Source organism: Parasteatoda tepidariorum, chromosome 1 (genome assembly GCF_982258835.1).
Source record: "Parasteatoda tepidariorum strain Cologne lab strain chromosome 1, Ptep-v5.0, whole genome shotgun sequence".
Taxonomy (NCBI): Eukaryota; Metazoa; Arthropoda; class Arachnida; order Araneae; family Theridiidae; genus Parasteatoda; species Parasteatoda tepidariorum.
This window is the reverse complement of record NC_141755.1, coordinates 133,420,459-133,433,730: the sequence shown is the minus strand read 5'-3', so window position 1 is coordinate 133,433,730 and position 13,272 is coordinate 133,420,459. Positions and strand designations below refer to the sequence as shown.

Below are 13,272 nucleotides of genomic sequence, written 5' to 3'. Positions count from 1 at the left end.
TAAATATTTTTAATTATAATTTTACAGTGTTGAGCATAATCTTGTGTCCATTTACAATTTAAAAGCTCCTTGAAAAGGTTTTTTGCAATAACGGAACCCTATTTGCACAAATTCACAAAACAGGACCGTGGTTGAAAGAATGTGACTTAACACTTATTTTATATTCACAAATCACGAGTAATTTTTTTCTCAATTTTACAAATACAGAACCTTTCACAAAATGTCTTGACAGACCCTGATTCTGTTATAATATTTTAAATTATAATTTTTATCTAAAAAAATAAAGATTGTTTATTTAAATAACTATGTACATTGTTTCTCAATTCCATCATACTTTCACTGCTAGGTTTAAATCAACCAGTTTATAAATGTTTGCAAAATGTAATTTCTTTGTGATAAGCCTAAATGGAATGAATGGAATTTTTTTTCCCTTCTAGGCTGCTGTTGGGCAAGGAATGGTTGGAATGGTCAATGTTCCAGTTTATGGCTATCCTCAAACAGTAATACCTACTATGATACCTGCTCAATCCTTCAGGGTAACCAATACAGTTACATCTCTAAGTGATTTTAGGAAAAACTTTGAAAAGTTATTCCAAATTGGTTTTGCAGAAATTGTTTTATTTCACAAAAAAATTGACAAAAAAGCCCATTTATTAATTTTAGAATGCCGCTTCTGGAAAAGCTGTTCTTTAGATTAGAACTATGTGCAAACAAATTGTTTAAAACTTTCTAGATTTTTTTCCCCTAAAAGTTTTAAATAATAAAAAAAAAGTCATTTAAAAAGATTTTTTTTTCTATTTAAAATTATTATACGTTGCTGTTTTTAGCATTTTGAATAAATAACTCTTAATTTTTATTGTCATTTTATTTGCGTGTAGCATTTTACTTGATTTATAAAATTAGAGCTGATTTCATTTGTATATTATACCACATTATCCTTTTTTTCATTGTTATCCCTGTTATTTTATTTGTTTTTTTTTTATTGTAATCCCTGCTATTATAGTCCTGTTTTATTGATTTGTATCAGGGTTTGTTGATTTAAATCATGATATAAATCAAAAGATTTTTTTAAAAAAATTATTGATTTAAATCAACTAATTTTTTTCATATATATTGATTTTAAAAGTTAAAAAACAGTGTTTCAAATATTGATACTTTTATTATTTTCTTATCTTTGTTTTAAAATTTATTTCAAATAAATTGCTACATTAATTAATTTTAGTTAACGAAATTACTCTCTTTCTTGATGTGTGTTAAATTCTAACACATTTGAAATTACATTTTTAAAAATCTATTGATTCTTGAGATTGAAAGTACAGATTAAAGTAAACATTTAATGCTGTCTTAATATAGACTTGCATAGCTGTAGAAAGTAATTAATAAACATGACTTTTTTTTAAAAAAAAAATGCAAATAATGCTAATTAAAATTCTACCTTTTGATTGAAAAAGTATGGAATTAAAATCTACATTATATTTTATTGATGTACGATTAAAAATGAATATTTTAATATAAAAATTTGTAGATTAAATTTTTATTTATTTTTTGATGAATGACTACATTTATAAACACAATCTGTTACATTTATTTTGCCATTTTAAAAATCAAGAGGAAAAAAAAGAAATCACAATTTTAAATTAAAATTATGGTTTGCTAATTGAAACTTTGCTTTAATAATTAAAGTACAGGGGTCTGTCCGAGCCAAATTTACTACCGTTTAGAGTTACCTTCACAAATTCAACTTTAGGAAAAACTGTAGAATAATTTCACAAAATACTTTTTCTTAAAATTTTAGTTTTGTGTCTCGTAGGAAATGATAAATACATATTTTTACAATATTTTTGTGTTGATTTTTTAATATAATTTTTTATTTTCACAAATTTTGTCTAAATTTTCACAAAATAGGTGCCTTTCAGAAAAACCTAAACAGACCCCTGAAGTACTCTTTAAATTCTCTATTTCATCTAGTCTTTAAATTTCAATCATGCATTTGTTCCAAAATGGTTGCCATGCATTCAAAGCTATGTATTATAACGAAAAATTATTTTAGTAAGTTAAAGCTCCTAAAATATTGTTATAATATAGTTTTAATGTTAATTTAATTTTGACTAAACATTTATGAAGTATTTTTAATCATAAATTAAATTTCTTACAGTGTATTTGAATAAAAAATCAAAAAAATCTGATTTAAATAAAAAAAAAATCTGATTTTTTAATTTTTTTTTAAAAAAAATCAAAAAAATCTCAAACCCTGCTATGTGTACACTAAATTGAATGAGAATAAAACCAAGCTGTCTGATTTAATAGTGAAGCAATTCGAAATTTTTTAAATGTTTCATGTGTAGAAAGTACAATTTTTTGACTTTTTTATGCAACTGACATTGCTATCTAAACAAATGAGACATTTCTTCAAATTCAATTTTTTATGCTTAACCTAATAAAATAGACCTTTGAAATAATTTTTAAAGAGAAATGAGGGTTTAATGTATGAAATATGCATTTTTTGACTTACCTTTTAATCTTAAAATATTTGTAACATTAAAACTGTTAGATCTATCAAATCAATTCTATTTTTTTTACTTTAGTCTAAAAAATACACAATAAATAATGTCTCCGGATTTATTGTCATAAAATTAATTTACATTGCATTAAGGGATCATAACTTCTATTCATCATTTTCACATTGCATATCAGGAATATCATTTTTATGAAAAACCAATTTCTTTTTAAAATTATTTTTGAAATATAAGAAGATTTTCAATTTCATACTTGCAATTTATTATTGTAAAATTTAAAGCATATAACACTTTTAAAAGCTTCAGTTATAAGACTTTATTAAAAATGTTACAAACAAAAATTATTCATCGTACAATTATAGGAGATAGTTTTTTAATCTCCCTTTTAAAGCACACTACTTGGTTACATTTAAAAACACATATCCCCCATCTCAGTCACCCGTTGCCACCACCAGCAACAAGTGGAGGAAAAATATCACTATGGTGATTTTGGTTGGTTGGCGCGTGGCCGGAGGCCATAGCGACCAACCCGTTTGTGATAAGCATTCATTATTGGTATATGATAATTTAATTAAAAGTTACATAATTTATTTTAAGACAAATTTATTGTAATATATACACTATATAAATTCATTAATAACTAGGAAAAAAAACTGTATTTTATAAAGAGCATATTTTTTCATGTACCCTATTATTTTGTTATAGGCTTTAAATGTGTTTTGTATTTTAAATAATACAAGAATCAATTGAAAAAGTCAAGTGAAATGTTTAGAACATTATTCATTTACATTTTTTATCTTTTAATTTCATTCATAAAAATTTTACAACTCTTTCCTTCTTCACCAAAAAAACCTTGCAAGATTCCACAAAATATCTGAAATAAAAGAAAGAAATCACTATCATGATAAAATTTTACATATTAACATTGGAATACACACATTAGAATAAGGGGGATTAAATACCATTAATTTGAAATCAGTTAAGCCGTCAGGTATCCCTTATAAACATATTTAAAGTTTGCCAGATATTTTGATTATAGTTCTAAGATTATTCTATACTCTAATGAAAGATGGCAGATATTTTATTTTGTAGCTTTAACGTTTGGGCTGAAATTTGTTTTAAAAAAAATAAATTGTATTTATAAACGAAGACTATTAAAAATGAAAGTATATTGAAAAATTAGTAAGGTAAACTTACATACTTACTGTTTGTCTACGATAGGTACTCTGTCCATTCGTCTGGAGGGGTGGCGGGGACTATGGTAACGAGGTATGATTATTTCAAGTAGGGGTGCGGGGTCCCTCTTAAGACTGGTTTCGGTGGGAGAAAAGGAGACTTCTTTCTTCGATCTATTGTATTAGCCCTAGAGTTAAGAGAAATGAGCATTCGCACCTGAAACATCGTTTAGAGCGTGTGATTCCTTTTTTTTTAATCTTTTCTCTTTTTCAAAAGCTTCTGTTTTAGAAAAAAAATTTAAAAAATTTATATGTATGTATAGAATATGTATGGAAATTGTATAAAATTGTTTAAAGCAGCTCAATGTTTTATTAATAAATAACTCATCTATAAATTTATCATACATAGTAAATTGGTTATTAAAAAAAACATAAATTTGCTAATAAAAACTGTTTTTAATAAATAGTGAAAAAAAAACTGTACAGGTTACAGTAAAATATGAATAAGAAAACGTAATTTAAGCAAAAAAAACTTCAGATAATTCCAGATGGTTTGATGGGTGCTGATAAAAATCATCGTTGATAGTTTTAGATTTCATCCTAGTTGCGGTCACTTGCTTTCAGTTTCAAAAAAAATAAATAAAGAAAGAAAATATTTAAAAATTAATAATCAAAATAAAGATATTTAATATTTCTCTGGCACAGATAACGTGAACTATTTTTATTTTCAGCAAAAGTTTTATCTCCTTTTAAAATCAGAGTTATTAAGTTTAAGCTCTTCACTTTTTCCAGAAAATTCAAGTAATAAAAGAAATTAACTGCTTTAAAAAATGTGCAAGTTTAGAAATTAAACCATCTAATTATGAATGAACATTCATAATAAATATCGTAAAATTAAAAAGTAATATTAAAAAAACCTGTACTACCCTTAATGTCAGAATTTGTTCACTTTTTTTCCTTTGTATTTAAAAAATAACAACTGATTGAATCGAGAGAATTATTTTAAGTAAGAAAGAAATATTCATGCGAATCTTAAAAAAGTTCTTGAATCAGATTAAATAAGTCTCCTACTGGTGGCTGAGTCAGCCAATCTGGTATACTCCCCATACAAGCTATCATCGAAGGCGAAAGAAAAGGAGACCTCTTCATCGAAGCCACCCTCCCTAAAATGCTCTCTTCTTGTTTCCATAGCACCAGACTGCCGCAGACTTTGTGGCGGACAGAGTACCTATCGTAGACAAACAGTACTACCATTGTAGAAAAGTAAAGTATCAATAGATAAATGTAAAGTATAAATAAAAAGTAAAGTATCGAGAGTTAACTTTGAATAATAATAAACAAAATATTATGCAAATCATCATTTAACAAAAAAAGAGGGGATGAATGTAGAAACAGAAAAGGAAATTGGGAATTTCTATTTTTAAAAATTACTTCTTATATATAATACTACTACCTTTTTCTAATACTTTTCAATAATTACCGAAAAATGGTGTAGCTTTGTGAGAGAGAAGATAAATATTTGTTTTCTAACTTGTTTTAAAATTAACTTTTCAAAAATTAAAAGAATTCTTAGGGAAGAATAAAATAACTATTTCAATAATAAAAATAAAATAAATTTTTCAAATAATCAAACACATGCTTTAACAATCAGCTGAAATAAAGATTAAAGTTTGAAAATAAAAAAATACAATGATTATTATATTTTATGTTACAATAATGCCACAAAGTTTGGCGAATGAATGAAGTTGAAAATGAAGTTTTTCACCAGTATAAATCTTTACATACATTAAAATAGAAATTATTTCTATCTAAAGTAATTAAAACTTTGATTGGAATAAATTATAATAAGTTTTAATTTTATTAGTTTAAACCAAATATAAATATTTTAAAAGAAAATGTAGAAAATAGTTTACTGAACTCACCACTTTTGAAATGATGTGCAGGTTCCTGTTATGGTACATCAACTTCATTGAGATTCTCATCTCATCATGTAAAAGTATTTTTAATGCTTTAATTTAAAGGCAAATGTTATTATTGAACTAAAAAACTTCTGTTTCATCATCAAAAAATTTCATCTGATTATTTTCTTCATCAGCGTCGTCGCCATTTTTATTTACCTTTGTATATGTCATCCCACAAAATTGAAATTTCATAAAAAGCAAATGATCTGAATTGTTCAAGTGTTAACGGAGAGAAAAAAATTGCCTGAGCAGTTGCTAATATTTCGGGCAACCGTGATTTCTATATCGCATGAGGATTTTCGAGCATTTTTTGGAGAAAGTAGAGGATAGCGATTGACTTGCCAGTTTCATTGCCGATAATTGTCATCGTGTGATCTAACCATAATATGAATTTTGCTGCTTTTCTAAGCTGAAAACTTTTTAAGGAAATAAATTGGTTACATATTCTTATTTATATAAAATAATCATGTTTGAAAATTAGTTTGGCATTTCTCATACATTTGCATTCTCTTCCAAACTTTATTTTTTGACGTTTATTTCAAATTAGCAGTTTTTAGTGTAATGTTCTACTTTTTAAATTACTTCTAACGTTATATTAAGAACCCAATTATGTTTCTTTTTAAATCAAAGTTTGTATTATTACTTTTGTGTTAAATTTGTCTTAATGTTTATTGAATTCATTGTGTCTTGTCTATTTCTTGTGTATTTGTCTTTATTCAATTGATTGTTTTACCTTTTTTTTGATATTTGCAAATAAATTCAATAACTGATAATAATAATTTTTGTAGCATGTATAAAAATGTATTCCTCATTAGATTGCGTAACCATCAAATTGCTTCATTTTGAACTTTTCATTTTTGATTTTAGGAAATGTTATGGGGTTTGTCAGAATCATTCGATCTCTCTCTTTCTCTCTCTGTGTGGAAGCATACATTGTTGCAGCAATGCTGTTAGATTTTTTTATTCCTAATCTTGATGAGATGAGTTAGTTGAATTTTTTGACTTGTGTAAAGAAGAAAATTTTTCTGAATATATCAATATCAGCTGTATCAAAATTTGATTCAGTCGGTAACAAGCTCTCAAAAAACTTCTCAGAAGGTACTTAGCATTTCAAGGTTAGTGTTTAAGTTTCATTGAATAAGCTCAAACTTTAATAAGGCATTTTTATAAATTATGTTACTACATAGTAATTACTTTATATTTTCTCATATATAGCTTTTGGACATTTGGTCCTGCTTTATGAGATCCAAAAAAATGGGCATATGAGAAATTTTTTTGTCTTTGTACCTCCTCTATGGTAATAATTTCTTTTTATATTGTATTTCTTCGCTAACTTAAAACAAAATTCTTTGAAAGATTGAAGCCATATTAATGTACTATTTTTTTTTTCAGACAATTTCTCTGAGGAATCTATATCCAGTAAAGAAAAACTTGCAAAGAAAAATAAAGTTGGAGCTGCTTTTAAACGGATGATGTGTGTGTGTGGTTTTGCTGTGGGTATAACATTTTCTTCAGATTTTTCTTCCATTATCATAGCGATGGTTATAACTAGCCCAATTGTTAACAGAAAACTGAAGCTTAGTTTTTAATCTTTTAACAATTCACTGATGGCATTATTATCTGGTTCTTTAGTTGAACTTACCAAAAGTTTTGTTTGATAATTTATTCCTTATTGAAATGACTATTAACTAATTCTAATTCCTGGGAATGTAATTAAATATTATGATTTAGATATGGATTATGCAAATTATGTTTGTAAAGAGTTTTTTCATCATTTCTGAATCTAAATTTTTTCCCTTTGTTTTATATGATTTTAGCAATACCTTTGTTTAACTTTCTTCCTATGGAATTTTATACCTAATGGCTAAATTAAAAAATTTATTTTCTATAGGAAATTTGGTTTTCATTGTGAATTTACTTTATTAATACTTTATCAGATTCTGTATAGTGTCAAGATTCTGACTAATATACGACATTAAGACTCAGTAGTATAGTTACACTTTAAAAAGTTTAGAATTAGGCATAATAAACCATGACTAGATCATCTAAATCTAGTTATTAAGGTCTTGATTTTAAACAAAAATATCTTAATTATTAAGCAAGTTTTAAGCTAGTGTGAAATCTGTGCAATATTTACTTCACTTATACTCTTAATATTTTAATACTCTTCTTATTATTAAAAACTCTCACTCTCCATCTTAATTACACCAAATGAAATTTGCAATAGGTGATGCTCATTTTAAATCAGTAAAAAATTGTAAAATGTGGACAAAGAATGGTCCTATGGTAAATGGTAAAATGGTCCTATTTGATAAAAGAAACAAAATAGATAATTTTTGCATGTATTAAAATACAAGAAAACTAATTTTATAATATTTCATCTATAAAACTTGTATATCAGTCTATTCTGGTGTCAACTTTGGGCCAATGTTAATAAGTTGGCTATCAGTTCAATATTCTATGATTTTTTCAGTTGATTGTTTATATTTTTAGACGCTATTCATTATTATGACTTTTCTTAGAATTGTTAATTTCTCTAATTTTCAAAACCACCTATAATAGAGTACAACTGACATGGTTAAATGTCTTGTCTTTTTCAGAGACAATAATTTCAGCTGTGGTTTATAAACTGCTTTTGAAAAAATTACAAAGTTTCTTTTTTGTTTTGTCCTGCAAAAAACAGAGCAGTATGCATAAGCATTAATTAATGAGTATTGTATATTTAACATTTTTAACATTACTTTTTTAAAAAAAGCTTGGAAACCATAAATTTTTCTTCAATAACCATTAGTTTATTTTAAAGGAAGCCATATTACTGCAAAACCACTTGTTTATATTATATCTAATAATTTATAGCTATATATTCACTTTCTTTGTTTTGCTGTGAAAGAGCTAATCAGTTTACATAGACTGTTTTTTGTTGTGTAATCTAGTTGTATGATATATAGCATGTAGGCACAAATTTTTATAATTTACCTACTCAAGCAAGCTTCATATGGATTTTTAATTTTTTTTAATTATATGTCTATTTTAAATTGTTAATTCTACTCAATATTAAGAAATCCAATTTTTATTTTCTGTTTATAATTGCCATTAAAGCTGCTTTTTTAAAACAATTTCCAATGAAAAATTTTTTTTTTTCAATTATAAGGAATTGAAAGAATATTCCACCGTCATTCAGTTGTTATTAATGAATGAATTACTCATATTGGGAGGGGAGTAAAACATTTAGAACACCTTGCTTTGAAAATAATCATCATTGGAAAGGTATGAACTATTTTAAGTTTTGTAAATCTTGAAAATCTACTGAAAATTTGGTTTTTATATTTTATATATAGCTAAATGACAACCATGATGTGATATTATCTTGATAGTTTCAAGTAAAAATTAAATTAACTTATGCAAAACTTGTATAAGATTTTCATCTAATAATTATCTAAAATTTTCATTATAATATAATTAGATTATTTTTAAGTGACACATGTTTTTAGAATATATCTATTCATATATTTTCAAAAATAACTGAGTCAACTAATCTTAATTTGTTGGTATTCATACCTGAATAACCTATAATAAAAGTAGAATATATTTTTATTTCCAACACACTAATGTAGAAGCTACCTAATTTACTCTCCATGACTACAAAGTAAAACATTTTCACAACAGCCCATTATGGGCCAAAGGGGTCGTGGATATTAAGACTTCACAATTTCGTAACCAACAGCATGATAGCAGCAATGTGGTCAGCATTACTACACCAGTCGTCTTTACATCCCAGACAAGCTGGTATCTATCAATCTGAAACTGGGTAGGCTTCAATTAACCATCAGCTGTTGTACTCGAATTCTTAATAATGCATAATTTAATCATTTATTTTCAAAAAGAGGGTTTCAATGCTGTATCAGTTTAAATTGTTCTAATTCTTTTAAATTTATTAGATCTTCAAAAAGAAGATAAATTTTTTAGGATTTTTTATGCTTGAAATTTTTAATTATCAACTTTATCAAAATTATAGTGATAAAAATGAAAAAAAAAACTTTTTTAAGTTTTTATCATTAAATCAAGTTTATTCATTTATTAGTAAGTTTGATAAATGTACTTCAATTCAGAATGTTTTGCCATTTGTATTTCTCAATGCAGCTATATGTACTAAAAAAATGACCTTTCAATATTTAGTATTATAGTATTTTATATTATATTCACTCAATTCAACATTTTGAGGAGCTTAGCTTTAAATTGTCTTTCTGGTTTTTCTTTCGAGTATAGTCTTAAAAAAACTAAATTATAATAATGTGGCTTTTATAGTAGATGCCCATGCCCAATGGCTTAGTGGTAGCATGTCAAAAGTCCTGGGTTCTATGCTCAATCCAGGTAAGGTTAACTCAGCCTTTCATTGCTTCAGTTGGTTGATAAAATGAGTGCCAAGCATGCTTGGGGATTAAACTCTGAGAATTACACATTTAGTTGACAACCCAATTGTAAAATCTACTGCTGTAACCCAGATGTCAAGAAAACCAGGATGGGTACAGTAGGTCTCCTTGAGCTGTTGCACTTCTGAGTTTAGTTTAGCTTTTATGATAAAAATGTTATTGTTTTACTTTACTGTATCTTTGCTATTTTAATTGTATTTGTCAATCACAAAATTGCTAAACCAGTTACATTAAAACATCATGAATGTTTATTTTCTGAATAAAAGTTATTTTTTTATTTAGGCTTTAGAAATTAAGATATCTTTTAATGTACTTATTTTTTTTTTTTTTTACAGGAAAGATTAGTATTTTTCAAAAAGTATAGTGAGTGTCGACTATATATATATTTGTTTTATCTGCTCTTAATGGTCCAGGTATGCAATTCCTTTAAATATCAAATTGTATGAATATTTATGTTTTGAGTTCCTTTATAAATTCAGTAATTTGTTGAATTTGATCATAATATTTAAAAATATTTCAAAATTTTTTCAAAGGATATTTTTTTGACAATAATAAATATATTTATTTATGTATTATGTGTATATTGTTAAAATTATTCCGATGTATGATAGATTGCATTTCATGCAGTGGAATTATTTCATATAATTAAAAAAACATTTGTAATGTCCAGTTCCATCTTGCTTAATAAGTTCTCTTCCCCTTTAAACTTAGAGAAATTGGTTTTAAACTCATTCAAAAAGTTTTAAAAATAATTTAGTATTAAATATTACAATGCCTTGTTTAGTGTTAAATATTACAATGCCTATTAGAAATAAGAAAAAAATATTGCAAAGAGCTTTGCATAAGAATGAATAAAAAGAACTTTTGCTATGTTTTATATTTTTATTTGATTATAAAGAGTGAGTTTAAATGTGCAAAAGAATGAAGACTGGTTGCTTATGTCTGTAGGAGTGCAAATAGTAGCATTATTTCACATTTCAGTCAAAAGAAAAACATGTTATTATTCATTTTATTTTATTTGAATTACATAAAATGATGAATAATTCCATAACAACTGCATTTTTCAGTTACTGGATTTTAACATACAAATGACTTTAATTAACATATTATTTGAATTAAAACATATTAACATATTATTGAATATCTTTCACAAAATTAGTAGTTGGTGCACTAAGAGTCTAGTTGAAAATTGCATTTTTTTAAAATTAAAATGTTTTTATTTGGGTCAAAAGTTTCAAAGAGCATGCATTTCTGAAATTAATAGTTTTTGAAAAATTTAACACAATGTTAACACACGCAAGAAAAAAAAAAAGAATATATCTTGTGACACCCATTCCTCTAAAAGTATTTTGATCATAGTTCAAATGTTGCATTACCATCAGTATGTTTTGATATATTATTGCATATATAGCCTTTCTGGCTAATAAAATTACATTACTTTTGATAAGTAGTGCTATATATTGTTAATATATTGATTAATTGTCTTCCTACTTTATAAATTCAAAGGTTATATTGTCAAAATATGTGAAATAAAAAAGAAATCTTTTTATATTTTAAAATGAAAATTTTGTACTAATGGGAATGTGTATGCTAATATTCAGAATGGTATTCTCATAAAAATTCTCATAGTAAAATAAGTTTAATTTAATGATACAATGAAATCAATACAATTTATTTTAATGATTACTGTTCCTATACAATGTAATTTACAAAATAGATTATTTCTAAATAAAGTTGAAACAGAATATGTATCTATATTTAAGACAAAATAAATGGCAGTTGATATTTTTTCAATTGGCTATTCTATAGAGATTTAATAATAATTAATATATGCATTCTTACATAAAACAAGAAATTATGTAATTTGATAATTTTCATCACAACTTTTCAAATGTATGCAAAATTGTACCAGGTACAATTGTTTACAATTTAAATTTAATCCAATCACAAATGTATTACGTTAATAAATGCCAATTTAAAATACTCTAATTTTATGTAAGCCAAGTGATTAAGAACCCAAATATAATTAAAATGAGTTATCAAAATACAATAAATTGCTGCTCACATGGCTTTATCGCAATTAATGTAATAATCTGATTTGAAATACCTAAATATTATTAAATCAAATGATTCAATAAAGTAAAATAAGTCTTGTTTGACTTAAATTTTACAATAAAACAATCATGAACGCATTCCTTTTTTTTACTACTAATTTTAAATTTCTAAAATTTTAACCTATTAAATGATAACAGCTAAAAACTTTTAAAAAAATAGTTTTAAAAATGGATGAATAATTGCATGAAACTAAAGCATTAAAAGATCGTGAATGCGTTATTTCTTTTAATAATAAAGTTAATCTTCAGCTAAAAGTGGGAAAAAAACTTGACCTTTAAGATTTAACCATTTCACCCAACTCATTTGATTGGATATTTTTCTTTCACTTTTTTTCTTCACACCTGCAGCAGAAAAAAGGTGGAATCATACTTCCGTTGAGCTTTATAAGAGACTATTAGCAGAGTGATTGCGAGAGGGGAGTTCACCGACGACATTTTTGTGTGAAGGGTAGAACGTATGTTGCACTATTGATACATTCTTGCAAACTGTTTTACACCTCCATTGTTAACCCACTGGCGGTTAAGGAAATGGGCAAAATTGGGAGAATGTTTCTCCCCTACACACAGTTCCCCTATCAGTTAACATGGGAAAACCGGTTTTGCTATGCAGAGAAGACTGCAGGTTAAAATGCGACTTTTTACGTGCAGAACCGTCAGTGGGTTAATTCTTTAAATTATTATTGATCATAAAATATAAAAATAGATTGCTGCAAAAGATAAAGAGATGAAGAAAAATAATGAAATTTTGGAGAATCAATTGAACAAAATTGAATTTTCTAGCTCAAGTAGTTTTTTAAAAAAAAATACTGTACAGGCTGCCCCATTAGGTACGCAGCGCATACCAAAGTTTAATGTTTATAAATCATAAATGCCATGGTATGCTCTGCAAAATTATGGTATATCTATCCAAGTTTTTTTTATGCATTTAGAAAAAGTATTTTTTTTTTTTAACTACTTGAAAATCTTATGTTTTAAGGGTAAATTATGTTTAAAATTATTTGTTAAATTTTATAAATAACTTAATTGAAGGGTTTAGCTACAATGTATCTTGAGCCCACAGTTTTATTAGCAAAAAT

At 25.8% G+C, this 13,272-nt stretch overlaps 1 long non-coding RNA gene across 5 annotated transcripts in view; it reads left to right on the top strand.

The window, feature by feature from the left end:
* The window catches only part of LOC147816998 (uncharacterized), a 42,388-nt gene extending 34,617 nt beyond the window's left edge, over positions 1 to 7,771 (top strand). For 3 of the 5 annotated variants that reach the window (XR_015429790.1, XR_015429788.1, XR_015429786.1), the window contains exons 6-7: positions 438 to 536; positions 7,045 to 7,771. This is a non-coding gene — a long non-coding RNA (uncharacterized LOC147816998). The other 2 variants (XR_015429795.1, XR_015429793.1) reach the window with 2 other exon arrangements.
* Positions 7,772 to 13,272: the final 5,501 nt, after the last annotated feature.